Source organism: Cryptomeria japonica, chromosome 4 (assembly GCF_030272615.1).
Source record: "Cryptomeria japonica chromosome 4, Sugi_1.0, whole genome shotgun sequence".
Classification (NCBI taxonomy): Eukaryota; Viridiplantae; Streptophyta; class Pinopsida; order Cupressales; family Cupressaceae; genus Cryptomeria; species Cryptomeria japonica.
Window position 1 is genome coordinate 85,396,628 of NC_081408.1, and position 16,595 is coordinate 85,413,222.

Consider the following 16,595-nt stretch of genomic DNA (forward strand, 5'->3'; position numbering starts at 1 on the left):
ACAAGCTTCAAAGCCCCAATTCTTCTATGCCCTCCAGGTTATTTATGATACTGTTTTCATTAGATGAGCTCATCCATGTAGATGATCGCATGGACTTGTTGTACAAGGAATCAAAATTAGTTGATAAACCATGTTTGCATTGGCAACACCAATACAGTGGATCGACTGCTTCATGTTGTGCTAGATCTATTAAGGCTAGCACATATTGTAATGTCCAAATTAAACTTAGTAGAGCTAGTCAAAAAATTAAATCTCTTCCCCTACAAATATTTATATGATCAATCATCTTACTTTAGCAAAATAATGTATGATATGCCAACATCTTAATAGCTCACCTTAATTTTTAAAGAGTTGGTCTAATTTTTGGGTTGCACATTAAGATGTTACAATGTAACACTATCGCATGAAATATCATCCATGAGTATAAGAATAAAAGATAATTTATTTCACCTCTTGTATCACAGTAGATTTATCATAAGATTAATGAAATGAATGAGAACACCACTATCTTAAGCACATCACTAACACTATCACTATCGATAGGAAGGATGGATGAGACAATATGAATACGTTGAACTTGAAAGTGTCTAGAAGAGAAAGAAAAGAATAGAAAAGAATAAACCTATGAAGAAAAAGATACATGCATGATAAATTTCAGACACGATTGAATGTCAGTCCAAAGTTAGGAAGTAAAATGGATCTAACTGGAGCACCATCAAACCAGCAATCCGTTGTAGTCTAGTTGGTTAGGATACTCGGCTCTCACCCGAGAGACCCGGGTTCGAGTCCCGGCAACGGAACACCTTTTGGTAGTTTAATTTCTGAATGTGAAGAAATGACATTTATCAAAAAATAAAAAATATTATAGCATGAGTTTCCATAAAAAATCTTGTGCGTTTGCCGGGAGTCGAACCCGGGTCTATTGCTTGGAAGGCAATTATCCTAACCGTTGGACTACAAACGCATACGAATTATCATCTTCGAGGGTCCTTACTGTAGATTTTAAAAGACAACTAGCCTAAACGCACACAGAATATTGAGGACGGCACATTGTTTTTCTTTGCCTTGTGTGATGCTCAGGAAGGTATCCTGTAATTGTTATTCTAATGGGAATTTTACTTTATTTTTCTGTTGAGGACAACAATAATAGTAAGTATATTTTAACATTTTATTTATGTATTTGATTTTGTAGGCAAGAAAGCGTCTGGGTGGTGTAGTTGGTTATCACGTTAGTCTCACACACTAAAGGTCCCCAGTTCGAACCTGGGCTTAGACAAGTTGATTATTTTTTATTATTGCCTTCACTAAACAAATCGTCCTAGAACTAAACTATTGTTTTAGATGTTTGCTAAACAAATCGTCACTGCAACGGTGCTCTCTTCATTTAGAACCTGCTGCCTTCAGACAAATTCCATGTTAGACCAATCCAACAATTATCAATTCATCAGAGTGGCGCAGCGGAAGCGTGGTGGGCCCATAACCCACAGGTCCCAAGATCGAAACTTGGCTCTGATAAAAAACTGGTATTAGCTGAGGTTTTCGTAGATTCCGTTTTGTATGCCGTTATAACCTTAATGATTGTGATAGGGAACATAAGATAACTATAAGCTAGGCATGTCGGTCATGAGTGGTTCGAGTTCAATTTCTATTGCGTCGAATTCAAAAAATAAGATTTTATTACCACTTAATTATGAATAGGGGTGGTGGCGCAGTTGGCTAGCGCGTAGGTCTCATAGCTAAATTTGAGTGATCCTGAGGTCGAGAGTTCGAGCCTCTCTCACCCCAATGCCAGTTTTGCTACTATATTCATTTTCGAATCTATATTCAATAAATATTATCCCTATTGTAATAGGGACTAATAATGTCCCAAGGATAATTTCACAAATTAATGTAAGTAGTTTCTTCACATTCATATTTGTCTCTATGTTGATCAAATATCTTTCAATACAAGTAATTTAATAAAAAACATGAAGAGTCAATTCATCAAATCAAATTGGAAAATAAATCAAATAAAATTAATTAACACATTGATCAAAATAATTAAATAAATACATGAATCAACTAATTAAGAATAGTTGCCACCTCTCCACATCACTCCACCTTTAATGGGATAACCTCATCATTCAAAATCAAATCCTATTCATTCATCAATCCGATACAAATACATAAAATGAGATCATTTCCACATTTTAATTTTGAGCATGTTTTGATCAAGTGAACAACACATATTTTACCGTTTACAAAGCAAAGCATATCCATTTGTCAATAAGTATAGTATTTTGATTTGAGTTCTTTCTATTTATGCATTTCCTTTTTCATTTTATTATGATTTATGCTTCTCTTCTTGAAATCTCTCTTCTTTTGTTTGATTTTCAAGGCTCATTACTTGGCATGCCAAGTGAAACCTACCCTATTCACTCAACCTTTTAATATTTAATGCAATCTTTCTTTCCATTTGAAAGAAAAAATTATACAAATACCACCATACTACTTTGAACTTCCTTCAATCATTAGCTTAGAAAAAGAACTAGAGCATGACCTCTTCTATGCTTGTAAATAGGATTTTCTTCATGATTTTTTTTTTTTGGTATAGTTTTTTTATATTGGCAGCATTGAAGTTCAAAGACCCTACATGAGTTTACAAGCATGCACATCTTATGGGTAGAGCACAATATTTTTAAATTTTTTTTTTAATTTCTCAGCTATTCTTAAATATATTTGTGTATCTTCTATGAGCATTTCTTCTTGTATCATTAGCCTAATCTTTCCTTCCATTTTCCCTTTCCATGGCCTTGTCGATAATTGCTTCTCTTTGGTTAAATAATGTTCTTTTGGAATATCTTTTGATCAAAGAAGAGATTGATTGTCTTTAAGGAAGTAGTTCGACGAAGAGAAAGAGTGTGAGATATAAGGAAGTAGAGAGAGAAGAGTTGTTGCTTCTTCAAAACACATGCATGTTATAAGGTGATCGTGTTATAATGTGATCATGTTAAATTAACTTCTTTGGTTATTTCCAACCCTCATGGTTGGATTTGCATTAGATATCCATTTGAATTTGTTTCTTAGATGTCAACACATTTAAAAATTCTTGGATTCTTTTTAGAACATGTTGTTGCTTGATCTTTCCTTTATCAAGATGCAATCCAAGAAAATCAATTTTTGTCTAGTCAATCATCATTTTCTTAGTTGATAGACAGATCCCATTTTTCTTTCTTGTTGCATTTAATTGCTTCAAATGTTCAGTATGATTAGTGACATTATCAGATAAGAATAATATTGTCAATATAAACAACACAAAAATCTTGCAAATGTCTAAGAGCTTGATCCACCATTCTTTGAAAGTATGCAAGTGTCGTGCACAAACCAAATGCCATGACATTCCATTCAAACAAACCTTGTTGTACTAAGAATGACCTTTTATACATGTCTTATTCTTTAACCTTAATATGCTAGAATCCAAATTTACAACCAAAATTTGAAAAAAAAAATATTTATTTGTTTCTTGCCTGATAAAATTTGTACTGAATGGTATGGGATAAATATATGGTAGAATAATGTCATTAAGAGGTTTATAATTTATACAAAATCTCTTTTTACCCCTTTCCCTTTAAGCTCTTTTATTTACCAAAAATGCAATACAAGGAAATAGACTTGCCCTTATAAAATTGCCTTCTAGCAACTCATTCAAATGTTTGTCCATTTTTTTAACTTCATTGGGACTCAACAAATATGTAGGCTCATGGGGTGTAATAGACATGCATTCTGGTCTTATCTTATTTTCACATTCATCTCATTTTGCTTACCAAAATTCTAGAGGATTCATGCAACAACAATCTTTTTCAAATATTTCTTTAATTTGAGCTAATTCTTTTTTTGCATTTTTATCTTCAGAAACCTCTTTTGTCCATTCTTTTGTAGAATTCTTATCTAATCCTTGATGATATGTGTCGTGCCTGTGAAGTGTGATACATGCAGCTGCAACACAAACACTCAATAGATCATTACAAGCATGGTTAGCAAATAATAAGCAAATAAAGATGAACCATGACAAAGCGACCTATCGCCTCCAAAGAGATGTGAGTATGGATTTTATCTCAGATCTGGATAAGCAATCCCAATGACTTGACTACACCTAGATGGAGGATTTGAAATGATAATGATATGCAAAGATGAGGTTGATTATGCTAAATTGATCCAAGAGACTAATTAAGCTAATGATATGCATGATTGAGCTATGATGATGATGCAATTAAGCTAGAAAAGAGATTGATTAAGCTACATGATTCAACAATTATGCTAGAAAATGATCAAATTAATGCTAATGCAATTGACTATAACAATAATGCTTAAATGATATGCCTATAGTAACAATGCCTAAATTGATAATGAGATGGGGTCTACCTATAATAACAATGCATAAGATGAAAATGAGATGGGATCCTTTGTGCTCCAAAATGAGGGATATTTATAGGATTTCCAAGGCCAGGTGTGAGGTGGCAAGAATCAACGGTCAAGATTGAGTCAGAAGAGATCAAGGGTGAAATTGGAGGAGGTTGGAGGAAGAAACACTTGCCATCTCTGTGGTGACAAGTGTCAAGGAGCTTTTCTCATAAAAGCGGAAGTGTCCAAGAGAGGAAACATGCGGCCAAAGTGCCATGTGTCTTAAGAAGAAAATATCCACACCATAGGAGGTTAGGATAAGGAGGTTAGAGTGCAAGATAGGATAGGGTTAGGCAAACCCAAGGTTAGGTGGAATGTGTTAGGTTAGAGGGATGGTTAGGTTAGGTGGTTAGAAACTAGGAGGCATGTGGGTAATTTGAATTTAAAAATTCAAATAATAGGAAAAGACTAATTAATTCTCAACAACTCATAAATTGATTTGTTTTAATTAATTTGAGGATTAGAAGAATTGATTGAAAATGGGGGGAGGATATATTAATTTGAATTAATTAATCAAAGGGGACTATTAAAATGAACCTATTAAATGAATCCTTAGATTTATTAATAAGTAGATGAAAGGGAGGATTTAAACAAATTTCCTAATGAATTCAATTAAATTAGGAAGGGGGATTAATTAAATAATTTCTTATTTAATTAATTATCTTTAGACCATTTTTAGGTGTATACATTTTTAGGTGATGACACGTTGATTCAAAGAATAATCTCATTTTGATGATGATATTGGTTCGATAGGATGCCCTAGCTATTGATTGATAAATTGTGATACAATGATGCCCCCTCGAGAGATCAATTGAGATAATTGACCTTTGGAGTTTGTGAATTTTTTGCGAAATTGGTATCCCGATTAGAAATGATTTGATTTCTGCAACTGTGGTTGATGAAAATGTGAGTTCTATGATTACGGTGATGTGGTTTTTGATTATTGATAAAACTTGATTGATTAGATTGATAATATCGAGATTCAGTTTGGTTTCAGGAATGACACCTCCTGTATAAGACAAAAATGATCAAAGCATTTGGTTTCAGGAATGATATATCCTGTTTAAGACTTGATCAGAACGTTTGGTTTCAGGGAAGATACATCCCGTATAAGACATGATAGAATAAATGAGATGTGATCGATTGATAGAATTGATAAGGTTGATTGGATAAAGAATTGACAATTTCTTGATATCAAGTTGCAGGAAGATTTAGATATGCTGATGTTGGTTTTGTGGAGGGTGGTAATATAAGATTTTCGCTACGTCAACAATATATGGAGAGAGATGAGTTATCAGTTTGATTGCGTGTACACTTATGATGATACGTTGATGACTCCTACGATAGATTTAACCTTGGATAAAATGAGCATGTAGGATCCCATGCAAGAATGAAATGCAAGCTAAATGCAAAGCTACGACCAAACCATTCACCAGGTTATTGCGTTTTGTCATTATTGAGCTTTTTAAAATGTGGGATATAAGTGTAAACATCGATGGTATAATTAAACCATGATGACTTGAGCACAACTTTCTTGGATTTTGGTATTGCAAGTTAGTGAAGAGGGGAAAATGAGATGGAAGGTCAAATGATAAAAACACAATGAAATAAACATGAAAATGCTAAAACATCAAGAGACCATTTTTACCTTGCTATTTTACCTTCTCCTTCAGATTGAGCTTGATGAAGTGGATGATGAGGATGCTCCCTTGATGCTCCACTTGATGTGTTGCTTGCTTGATTTGGATGTGGATTGATCTCCTTTGTGCTCAACAAGATAGATTGATGGATTGGATTTGGATTGAAAGATTAAGGATGGATGGATTTTACAGAGGATGAGAGAAGAAATAGGCAGCATAACAATGCATGAGAAGTGGATGATTTATGAGGAGAATAGGCTCCAATTCATAGATTGGAGAAGGCCAATGGAGGGCCAAGATTGATTTGATTATGAAGGGTTGAGATTGATTTTTAGATAGAAGGCATGGATCAAGGGTGCCCTGGGAAAATAAACAGGACTATTAAATTCCTTGGGAAAAAGGGGGGAGAAATTTGAATTTCAAATATGAAGAATTAAAAATTCCAAAATAAGGATGCATAGAGGGATTCAAAGAAATTTGAATTTCTTTGAGAGACTCAATGTTGATGTGACATGAGTGGGAATTAAAAATTGAGGGATAATGATAAGCATGGTTATGAGAGATTCTAGAAGGATTAATTAGGTTGAGTGGGATTAGGAAAAGTGATTTGTAGGAATCACATGACTAGGTTAATTAATTATAATTAATTAACTGAGTGGGTTTAGAGGAAATAATTATTGGAGGGGACTTTAGAAGAATAGGGGAATAATTAATTCATTTGATAAATTAATTATTGGACAATGATAGAATTAATTAAATTAGATTTAATTGATTCTGTGAGGAATGAGGATAACATAATTAAGTCAATTAATTATGTTGATAGGATTAAATTAATTAAATATTAATTTTAGGTGTCTACAGATCTTATCCAATATGAAGTTTGGGATATTCGGATGTCTTGAGTAAGTTTGTTGATGATACTCAATGTACATTTTTGGTGAGCATTTCTCATTTCTAGTGATTTATTTTTGGTTTCAGTGATCTGACTTAAGTTGATTGAGTATAAGAAGTAGATTATCATGCAATCCTATCCTCCGGGGTTGTTTCTTGAGTATGTTAGAAGGTTCGGTATCCAGTAGAGCAGTAAAACAAGGTTATCTCCATAATTGGTGGTGTAATGTGTGGACCAGATTATTTGAGGTGATTTTGGTGGTTGTTGGTAAGTTTGAGGTAATTGAACCATCTTATGGGAAGCATGTGATCATATGTTTTGGATCTGAAATATGGTTTTGTGAAGATTTGAGCCGACTTTTAGCTACCAGTTTTATATTTTGATATTTTGAGAAGACGACTTGTGGGAGATCAATTTTGGTGGTGTGGATATATAAGACCGACTTGGTTAATATTTTTGGGTGATGATATGATAGGTGAAATTATTTTGGGAAAGATTGAGTGTAGTTTCACGTACGCACCTTAAGTTTTGTTGATCCAGTAATCAGTAGCAAAGTAGAACATAACAGTTTATAATAACAACAATAGCGGATCACTTTGTGCCTAACCAGAAAAATTATTTGGCATAAATAGATTTTTTTCTTCAGTTCATTACTCATTGTAATCTTTTTGTATTACACTATAAGGTAGTGAACCTTCCTTTGGGTTGTAGCCCTTTTGTAATTGAGTAGTGAGCTCTAGGCAGTGTTCCTGAATGCATGTGAATTCCCCTCATGTAATATGTAGGCTCATATTACAAATGTTTGTCCATTTCTTTAACTTCATTGGGACTCAACAAATATGTAGGCTCATGGGGTGTAATAGACATGCATCCTGGTCTTATCTTGTTTTCACATTCATCTCATTTCGTTGACCAAAATTCTAGAGGATTCATGAAACAACAATCTTTTTCAAATATTTCTTTAATACGGAAAAAGGGTTGACATTTTCTAGGGGGTGCCATACAAGACTTTTTTATAGAAACAAGAGCAATTTTTATGGCCACCCTATTTGAACCTCTTCATCTCCACCATTTTAAAATTAACATAATACTTTAGAAAGTAGATTTAGAGCACTACAAACCTTTTTTTTTGTTGCATCTTCAAATTTTGTGAATAAATATATTCAATTTATCATCCAAGTTTAATCTTTCTTGATTTTAGATTAAAAAAGTGGCCACTTATGATCCCCTTTGGGTAGACCATTTCCCTGCACATAGTTATGATTTTTGAAATACTAAAAAATGTTAACATTTTAGTGGGGCCACACCAAATACCATTTTTATTTATTTTTATTAAAACAAGAGCACTTTGTGTGGCCCCCTTGTTTGAATCCAATAATCTCCACCATATATTTTTTTAAAATCCAATAGTTTATAAAGTCATTTAGAGCATCAAAATTTGAGGGTAACTATCTCATTTTCTCATTCAATATTAGTATTTTCTTATTAAAAAAGTGGCTACTTAAGACCCCTTTTTGGTCACCCATTTCACTATGTTAGATGCAATGACAGTCCCAAAGACACTGAGAGGGGGGGGAGGAGGTGAATCAGTGTCTAACCGGTTAATGGAGTATTTGAACTTATTTATAACTTTGCAACCCAAATTAATGTACCAGTAAATAAGTAGTAATGCAACAAAGAGAAATAACAAAGAAAACATAAATGCACACCATATCACAAGATATTTTGGCGAGGAAACCCGGTAAGGGAAAAACCTCGGTGGGATTTGTGATCCAAAATATTTACTCACTGACCAATATGAATAAATATTACTTACAATAGGGGTCTGCACATGCAGGAAGGCCAACAACCTAAAGCTCACTGCTCAATGAAAGAGTCTCATTGACTACAAAATGGATACTTAAATCCAAGACAATGTACTGCTCAAAATAGCATCTACAATGCTTGGTTTAGTACCGGTTTAAGCTCAGTCAGAAACCATAACCAAAAACCTTGTCGACGAATGATATTCACTCACATAACTTATCTTCTATGATCTATTACATAATCACCTCTCTTCTATTTTGTATATTTCTATATCAAAATGACCTATAAGATCTCATACATATATGAGTATTTACAATACATCATGTTGGCTTACAGATAATTAATTACATTACAATACAATTCATATAAACAAAACTTTGTCTCATGTCGGCCTAAGTACTTGTATGCTTTATTGCCAGTGTAAACTAGATGTTGATGAATGAACTTGTTGTGCCTGCCAGTGCTGGTAGATGATGTTTGTGTTGTTAGTGAACTTGTAGAATCCTGTTATTGGTTGGTTGCCATCAATGACAACATCAACCATTCTCATGTGAGTGTAGAATGCCAACAATCTCCCCCTTTGGCATTGATGGCAACACTCATGAGAAAAATCCAAAAACTATTGTCCAGAAATTGTCCAAAAGTGAAGTCCAAAACTGATCCCCAAAAAAGAGTGTGCTCCTCCTGAGCAAGTGATTTCTTTTGTGCATTTTTCTCCATACTACTCCCCCTTTGTCATCAATGACAAAGGATGTCAAAAAGAATCAAAGAGTACAAAATTCTACCTTATAGCCTATAACCGGTTGTGTACAATTTGAAAGATATCCGCCAAAATTAGATTCAGGCTCTACATGAATTTATTACTGTCAGAAATAGTGGTTTCGGTCTGCTGGATCATGCTGGTCAAATAATGGATTAGCCTCCTTGAATTGTTGCTTTGGATATCTCAACCCGTTGAGTTGTAAGGTTGTCCAATCTAGGACCAAGTTTGTTTTTCAGCTCCTGGGCCTTCATCCTCATCCTTGCTTTTTCTTTTTCCAAATTCTCAATCTTTTTTTTCAAAAACTGCCATTTGTTGTTCAGAAACTGAGGTAAGTTCCGAAGAACCTATCATATTATATGCTATGTCATCTATCTCCTTTTGTGTTTTCTTAGTCTCCTCATCAATGTCCCAGCCAGGTGGTGAGGCTTGCAAGCTTCCTTATAAAATTCTTTGTATTCCAAAATTGTGGAATTAAGTATCGATAATAAGAAATCAATATGCTTAGTACAATCCTTGATAGTTTTGTCAAAGAATTCACCTTTTTTTTAATTCACTCTTTCCTTAATAGTTTCTTCATTAACCTTATCTACAGTTAGAACATTTGAAGCAATAAATTTGGACATTGCATCCAATTTACCCAAAGAAGCATCAATATGATCTATCTTACATGCCAGTACAATCATTTTCAAAATAGGCAATGTATCATCAATGGCCTTAAATGCTAAGGCATTGCAATCTGCGATCCTCTTAATTGAATCCAAAAGAACATTTGTTACATTTGTAGGTCTGAAATCTGCAGTGGATGTGCTAGGTTCTGCAATAACTTTCTTTTCATCAGACACTAAACCAATTACCTTAACAATTTTTTCTTTGTTTCTATCATTTATTACCTCTTTATTTACAGTTGCTATCGGTTTCTCACTCTGTGTATGTACCTTTGCTTTTGTTGGTTTCTCAGTGTCAAGTTTCTTAGCTTCCACCGATATTTTAGTGTTCTGAGAGTTGACAGTGTTAACCGGTGACTCAAAGATCTCAACATTCGTAGCATTAGCTGTCTTAACCTTTGAAGTATCTTTATCCATAATAATATTAAAATCCCGTGTATCTACATTCATGGTAAAAAGAATTTCACAATTCGGATAATTATCATCATGTGTTATTTCTTCAACCTTCTTTTCTGGTTGACTGTCAATATGTATTGGTGTCACAAAAACTGACCGGTTGGCTTCAACAATTAGTTCATCAATCTCCTCCATGGAATTTATAGGGTGAACAACCAACAATGCTTCAACCTTTAAATTTTAATCCAATTCCATAACCGACATTCTTTTAGCCTCTAACCTCAAATATAAGTCATTAGGCAGATCAACTACAACCTCAATAAAAACTTTCTTGTAGATATCAAGATGAAAAATAATGCTTGCCTCTATCGTGTCTTTATCAGAATCCTTGAAAGAATGATACAGTTTATTCACATTGCTAAGATTACCTTCCTATGTAATTTCATTTACCAGTTCCTCTGGTGTAAGGGTATCCGATGCCTTAGGTTCTTGTTTCTTCTTCGAAGTTAACTTCTTTTTGGGCTCTCTCACAGCCTGTTGTTTCTTCCTTAATGTTCTTGTCCTTTTAGGAGAAGGAGAAGGTACTGGTGAAGGTTTCCTCTTCTTCCTTTCAACTCTTTTGAACTCTGCCACCTTATCACTGTCTGTATCAGAAGAAGTGACAATCGGTGAAACATGAGCTACCGGTTCCAGTCCTTCCATTCAGTAGCATAAATACCACTTATGTTCATCACATTTTCCTTAACTTCTTTAGCCATTTTGGATGCATCTCTGATGATTTTTATCTTCTTCTGCATCGAAACAACACTCTCAATAGTGTTAGCATTGCTAAAAATTTCTTCAGAAGGTTCCCTTGGTGCATCAAGAAGTGTCCTTGCATAAGCTTCAAGAATATTGAAATCTACTTCATATCCCATCTCTGTTATCCAAATGGTTCTAGGAGTAACAACTTCCATCCATGTTTCATCTCTCTTGATTACAAAACATATTTGCTTGTCATACTTATCCACAATACTCTGTGGTATCCTTTCTCTAGCCTTCATCTTGGTTTGAAAGTTTTTGAAATAGGTTGTTACCATGTCATCACTGTTAGCACCTATGCCGATAATAGCTTCCATGATCTATCTACCAACATGGATGTCATATGCAAAGTCCTTGTGACCAATATCGGGTATCTTCTTTGTGAAGTAAAGCATTAAACACACAAGTAGATTCCCAAAATGGAATGTTCCCTTCTTATCACCCTTAATCTTTTTCAAGTTATCTAGTAGTTCATCCTTAAGCCACTCATAGATGTCAATTTTAGCATTGTTCTTAACCATTTAATATGCACTATGTATACACAAGCTAGAAACAAAATTTAACCTATTTGCATGAGTAACTCTATATCCAAATACCATGCTCACATATTTCACATTTGCATCAGTGATATCACTAACCCTAAGAGATCTGTTGTCAGATGTAGCTCCTGTTAAGTCCATAACACCCTTGTTTGGTATCTTCTTCTTTTTGTGAGGCCTAGTACTGGTTGAGGGTAAACCAATAACTGACTTGATTGCTTCCTTAGTGATTTAAAAAATAGAGTCTAGCCACATAAACTCCCCATGAACCCTGCTCAATATAAAACAAACTATCTCATTCGGAAATTTAGGAATGTTCAGAATTTCAACAAATCCTAAATCCTCAACAATCTTATGCTCTGATTTGACTAAAACTTGTTCATCAGTTATAACATCTTTGTACATGTTTTTCAAATCACAAGACCCTAAATTCTCTATGTTGCAGTGAATATAAATCCTCGGGTCTTCGACTAAAGCAACTCCCTTCGGAATCTTAGAAAAGGCTCCGATGGAATAATCTTGCTTATTAATCTCAGGAATGATTTTAAATATAGGTCTAGGGCACTTAATACTCTACCACAGTAGGGTTTGCAATGAATTCAGGTACAGAGGATGAAGATGCCATTGCAAAAGATAAATACCTATTGACTTGTGAAATCCTTGAATGCCCTAAAAGATATTTGTTGCTTCGCCTTTAAAATGCCTTTGCTCAATTCACACTCTCTTCAAATGATTGGATGCTTGGTGGATTGAAATGAGGGTTAACTGGTGCTTTATAACCAAAATGTTCTCCAATAGCTGCATTAAATGCTTGCCGGTTAAGTGAAATCTTAACATATCTGTTGGTAAAAAAGAAATATAACATCTCACCATCAACTGAGGGTAGAATGCATGATTTTCAATTTGCTGCCATACCCCCTAAGGATTATTCATTAGTTAGATGAAGAGTCTCCTACCAGTGGAGGATTACTCTATTCTACCGATGTAGAGACATATTCATCAATTCTCTGATCTCTCTTCTTAATCCATTGTTTTGAAAATTCTAGCTTTATTTTGTTTACTTTTTCTTTTCCCTTCTCATTAGATCTTTTATTGTTCTCCGGTATAGTCTTGCTTTTGCAAAATTTTGCAATATGTCCAATTTTGTTACATGCATAACAAGTTACATTATTCCTCTGGATAGATTTTCCATATCCTTGACTGGTTTGTGTTCTGCATTGATTAGATAAATGTCCAAATCTACCACAAACATAACATTTCACATTCATTCTGCAATTTTCTGAGTTATGACCGACTTTATTGCATTTAGAACATTGACTGGTGGGTAAATTTGTATTCTGATTATTTCTAAATTTGCACTGATTTTCCCTATGACCAAATTTGTTGCAATTAAAACATTTCCCATTAAATTTATAAGCATTAGGTTGTCTTACCGGTTTGCTGTGATCTTGATTGTTTGTAGTCCCAAAACTTTCTCCATGTTCAAATCCAAGTCCAATTGTATCTCCATCAGGTTTATGTCTTTTCAGGATGTCATCAAGCCTTTCTGAACTTTTCTTGAATTTGTCTTTGTATTCATTTGCAGTGATCAACTCATTTTCCAGAATGCCAACTTGTCTCATAAGCTCCTGTTTATCATGTTGCATGTGAATCAAATATGTCTTTAGCATATCATTTTCATGACAAAGTCTCAGATTTTCATTTGCTCCATCATTAAGTCTCTTATTCAAGTCTTCTTTATTCTTCTTCCTATCTTCAATATCCTTACATAGCCTCATGTTTAGATTTTGCATTTCATTCTTCATGTTAGTGTTCTCTTGCCTCAACTTCTCTGCAATATCTCTAAGAGTTTCCTTTTCATCATCATGTTTTTGCATTTTCTCATGAAGTTCCTTCCTTTTGTTTTGTGTTATAATCAGGTTCTCCTGAAGTCCTTTAATGAATTCCTGGGTAGTCCTCAGATCATCTTCAAGTTTGATATTCTTCAATTTTTCTACATCAAAATCTTCAAGAGCTCCTTCCAATTGTTTTCTCAAATTCTCCATCGGTACTGGTTTCAAAATCTTCCTCAAGTTGTTAGGCTTTTACAAATAGAGGACCAAGCTTTGATACCAATTGTTAGATGCAATGAAAGTCCCAAAGACACTGAGGGGGGGGGGGGGGGCAGGGGGGTGAATCAATGTCTAACCAATTAATGAAATATTTGAACTTATTTATAACTTTGTAACCCAAATTAATGTACCAACAAACAAGTAATAATGCAGCAAAGAGAAATAATAGAGAAAACATAAATGCACACCATAACACAAGATATTTTGGCGAGGAAAACTGATAAGGGAAAAACCTCGGTGGGATTTGTGACCCACAATATTTACTCACTGACCAATATGAATAAATATTACTTACAATAGGGGCATGCACATGCAGGAAGGCCAACAGCCTAGAGCTGACTGCTCAATGAAAGAGTCTCATTGACTACAAAATGGATAATTAAATCTAAGACAATGTACTACTCAAAATAAAATCTGCAATGTTTGATTCGGTACCGGTTTAAGCTCAGTTAGAAACCATAACCAAAAACCTTGCAGGCGAATGATATTCGGTCACATAACCTATCTTCTATTCTATATATTTCTATATCAAAATGACCTATAAGATCTCATACATATATGAGTCTTTACAATACATCATGTTGGCTTACATATAATTAATTACATTACAATACAATTCATATAAACAAAACTTTGTTTCATGTCAGACTGAGTGCCGATATGCTTTATTGCCGGTGTAAACTAGATGCTGATGAATGAACTTGTTGTGTCTGCCGGTGCCGATAGATGATGTATGTGCTATCGGTGAACCTATAGAATCTTGTTACTAGTTGGTTGCCATCAATGACAACATCAACCATTCTCATGTGAGTGTAGAATGCCAACACACTACACATACTCATCCAACACTATATAAGATTTCTGAGAAGTCAAATAAACCTAAATGTTGTTTGTTGCTAGGCTAGGAACTAGAATCAAAATACACATATAGATAATTGTAAGGCCCAACATTGTCTACAATTTGCAGAACTCCTTAAAGGGGCTTGATTATGCTAGATTAGCATGAATCGAGTGATTCCTTGACCCATATTGTTTAGTGTGATGTAAAATTGGGCCATTGTCTAGTATTAGAGATGGAACAAGAACTTTAAGATTTTCAAGAAGCTCAAAAGAATGATTGACCAATCAAAGGAACTGGTGAATCAAGACAAATCAAACCAATGAAAGGTATACCTAAGGTAAATTAATATGATATATGCAATTAATATCAATTTGGATAGTGATATTTATCAATAGATAACTGTTAAAAAGAAAACCAATTAATTAGTGTATTTAATTAGTTAATCTATGGTTGGGATCTCATGATTGTTGAAGGTAGCAAGTATCTCTATATTATCATTCACTAACTATTGAATTCAATCTTATTGATATTTGTGAGTAGGTTATTATTATGATTTCCTAACCCAAAATTGTATTTACAAAAATACATATAAAAAATTTCCAATGAGAAGAAGGGAGAATCATTTAAACCCTTGTCAAGTAGTTCATTTATTATGGTTATTAAGTGTGACATTGTGACTAGAAGGCTAGCCCAATATGGTTTAATACTTGTAAGTCTATAGTTTAATTAAAGTATTTTGTAGTTTGATTAATTTACAAATAAGGTGCTAGGATGTGAGTGATGCGCTAAGAGGATGAGAGTTCGATGTTTTTTCCAAATTTCAAATCTAAGATTTGTTGTCTTTTTGAAGGATTATAAAATGTTCTATTTTATATTTTTTAAGGTTTTTGGAATGATAGGTTGAATACATATGGGATAGGGGCCATTTTAAGCCCCCATTTTGGACTTTGTTCAACATGTGACCCTTCCAAAATTTTCATTTTAAGGAATGATGATTTTGAAAGTTTGGAGGCTTGAAAAGTGACTTGTTACTCTCCAACGTGGCTCCTTAAAGTTTATTTATGAACTTGGGAAGAGAAAAAAACTTACACAAGTGTGAACCACCATGTAAGTTTGGTTGAGATGAGTGTACAAGTACACTTAACACATCCCAAAAGTCTCACATGTGTGAGCACTTGTAGGAGAGTGTGTTGTGAGGAGGAAATAAGAAGGTGACAAACACCACCTCCTCCATTCAAGGGGTTCATGTTTTAATCCATACTTATCTTCCAATTGAGGAGGAGTTTGGGGGGAATTTCTTTGGGGTCTTACTCTTGATTTTATAAGGGAAAATTAGGGAGATTGATGGAGGAGAAGGAAGCCAAAACAAGAATACTTGGAGCTTTCCTTCCATCATTTGCATCTTGGGTAGTTATTAAGAGAAAGGAGATTGAAGAAGTAATAACATGGAGAAGGAGGATACATCTCTACAATGTAAGTGGAAAGATAAGTTCCCCTAACTCTATTTTTTTAATGAGGTTGGAAGTAAAATTCATTTGAGGTCCTTTTATGTTTGAATTTTTTTAAGGAAATGGGTGGCTATTATCATTTATAGTAAGTTAATTTTTTATGTTTGGAATGGCATGTTTGAAATTGTTGAGTTGGTTGGTTGGTTGAGTTCATTAGTATATTGGTTTTTTTTGTCAAAATGACCTATTGTTT

General features: G+C 34.1%; 5 non-coding genes across 5 annotated transcripts; 4 read left to right on the forward strand and 1 right to left on the reverse strand.

Moving 5' to 3' along the window:
- Window positions 1-727: 727 nt before the first annotated feature.
- TRNAE-CUC (transfer RNA glutamic acid (anticodon CUC)) lies at window positions 728-800 on the forward strand. The gene has a single exon. It is a non-coding gene; the product is annotated as a tRNA-Glu (tRNA).
- A 92-nt stretch (window positions 801-892) lies between these two features.
- TRNAG-UCC (transfer RNA glycine (anticodon UCC)) lies at window positions 893-964 on the reverse strand. The gene has a single exon. It is a non-coding gene; the product is annotated as a tRNA-Gly (tRNA).
- Window positions 965-1,202: 238 nt separating this feature from the next.
- On the forward strand, window positions 1,203-1,276 carry TRNAV-CAC (transfer RNA valine (anticodon CAC)). Its single transcript has one exon. It is a non-coding gene; the product is annotated as a tRNA-Val (tRNA).
- Window positions 1,277-1,443: 167 nt separating this feature from the next.
- TRNAM-CAU (transfer RNA methionine (anticodon CAU)) lies at window positions 1,444-1,515 on the forward strand. The gene has a single exon. It is a non-coding gene; the product is annotated as a tRNA-Met (tRNA).
- A 182-nt stretch (window positions 1,516-1,697) lies between these two features.
- On the forward strand, window positions 1,698-1,785 carry TRNAM-CAU (transfer RNA methionine (anticodon CAU)). Its single transcript is given in 2 exon segments — window positions 1,698-1,735; window positions 1,750-1,785. It is a non-coding gene; the product is annotated as a tRNA-Met (tRNA).
- Window positions 1,786-16,595: the final 14,810 nt, after the last annotated feature.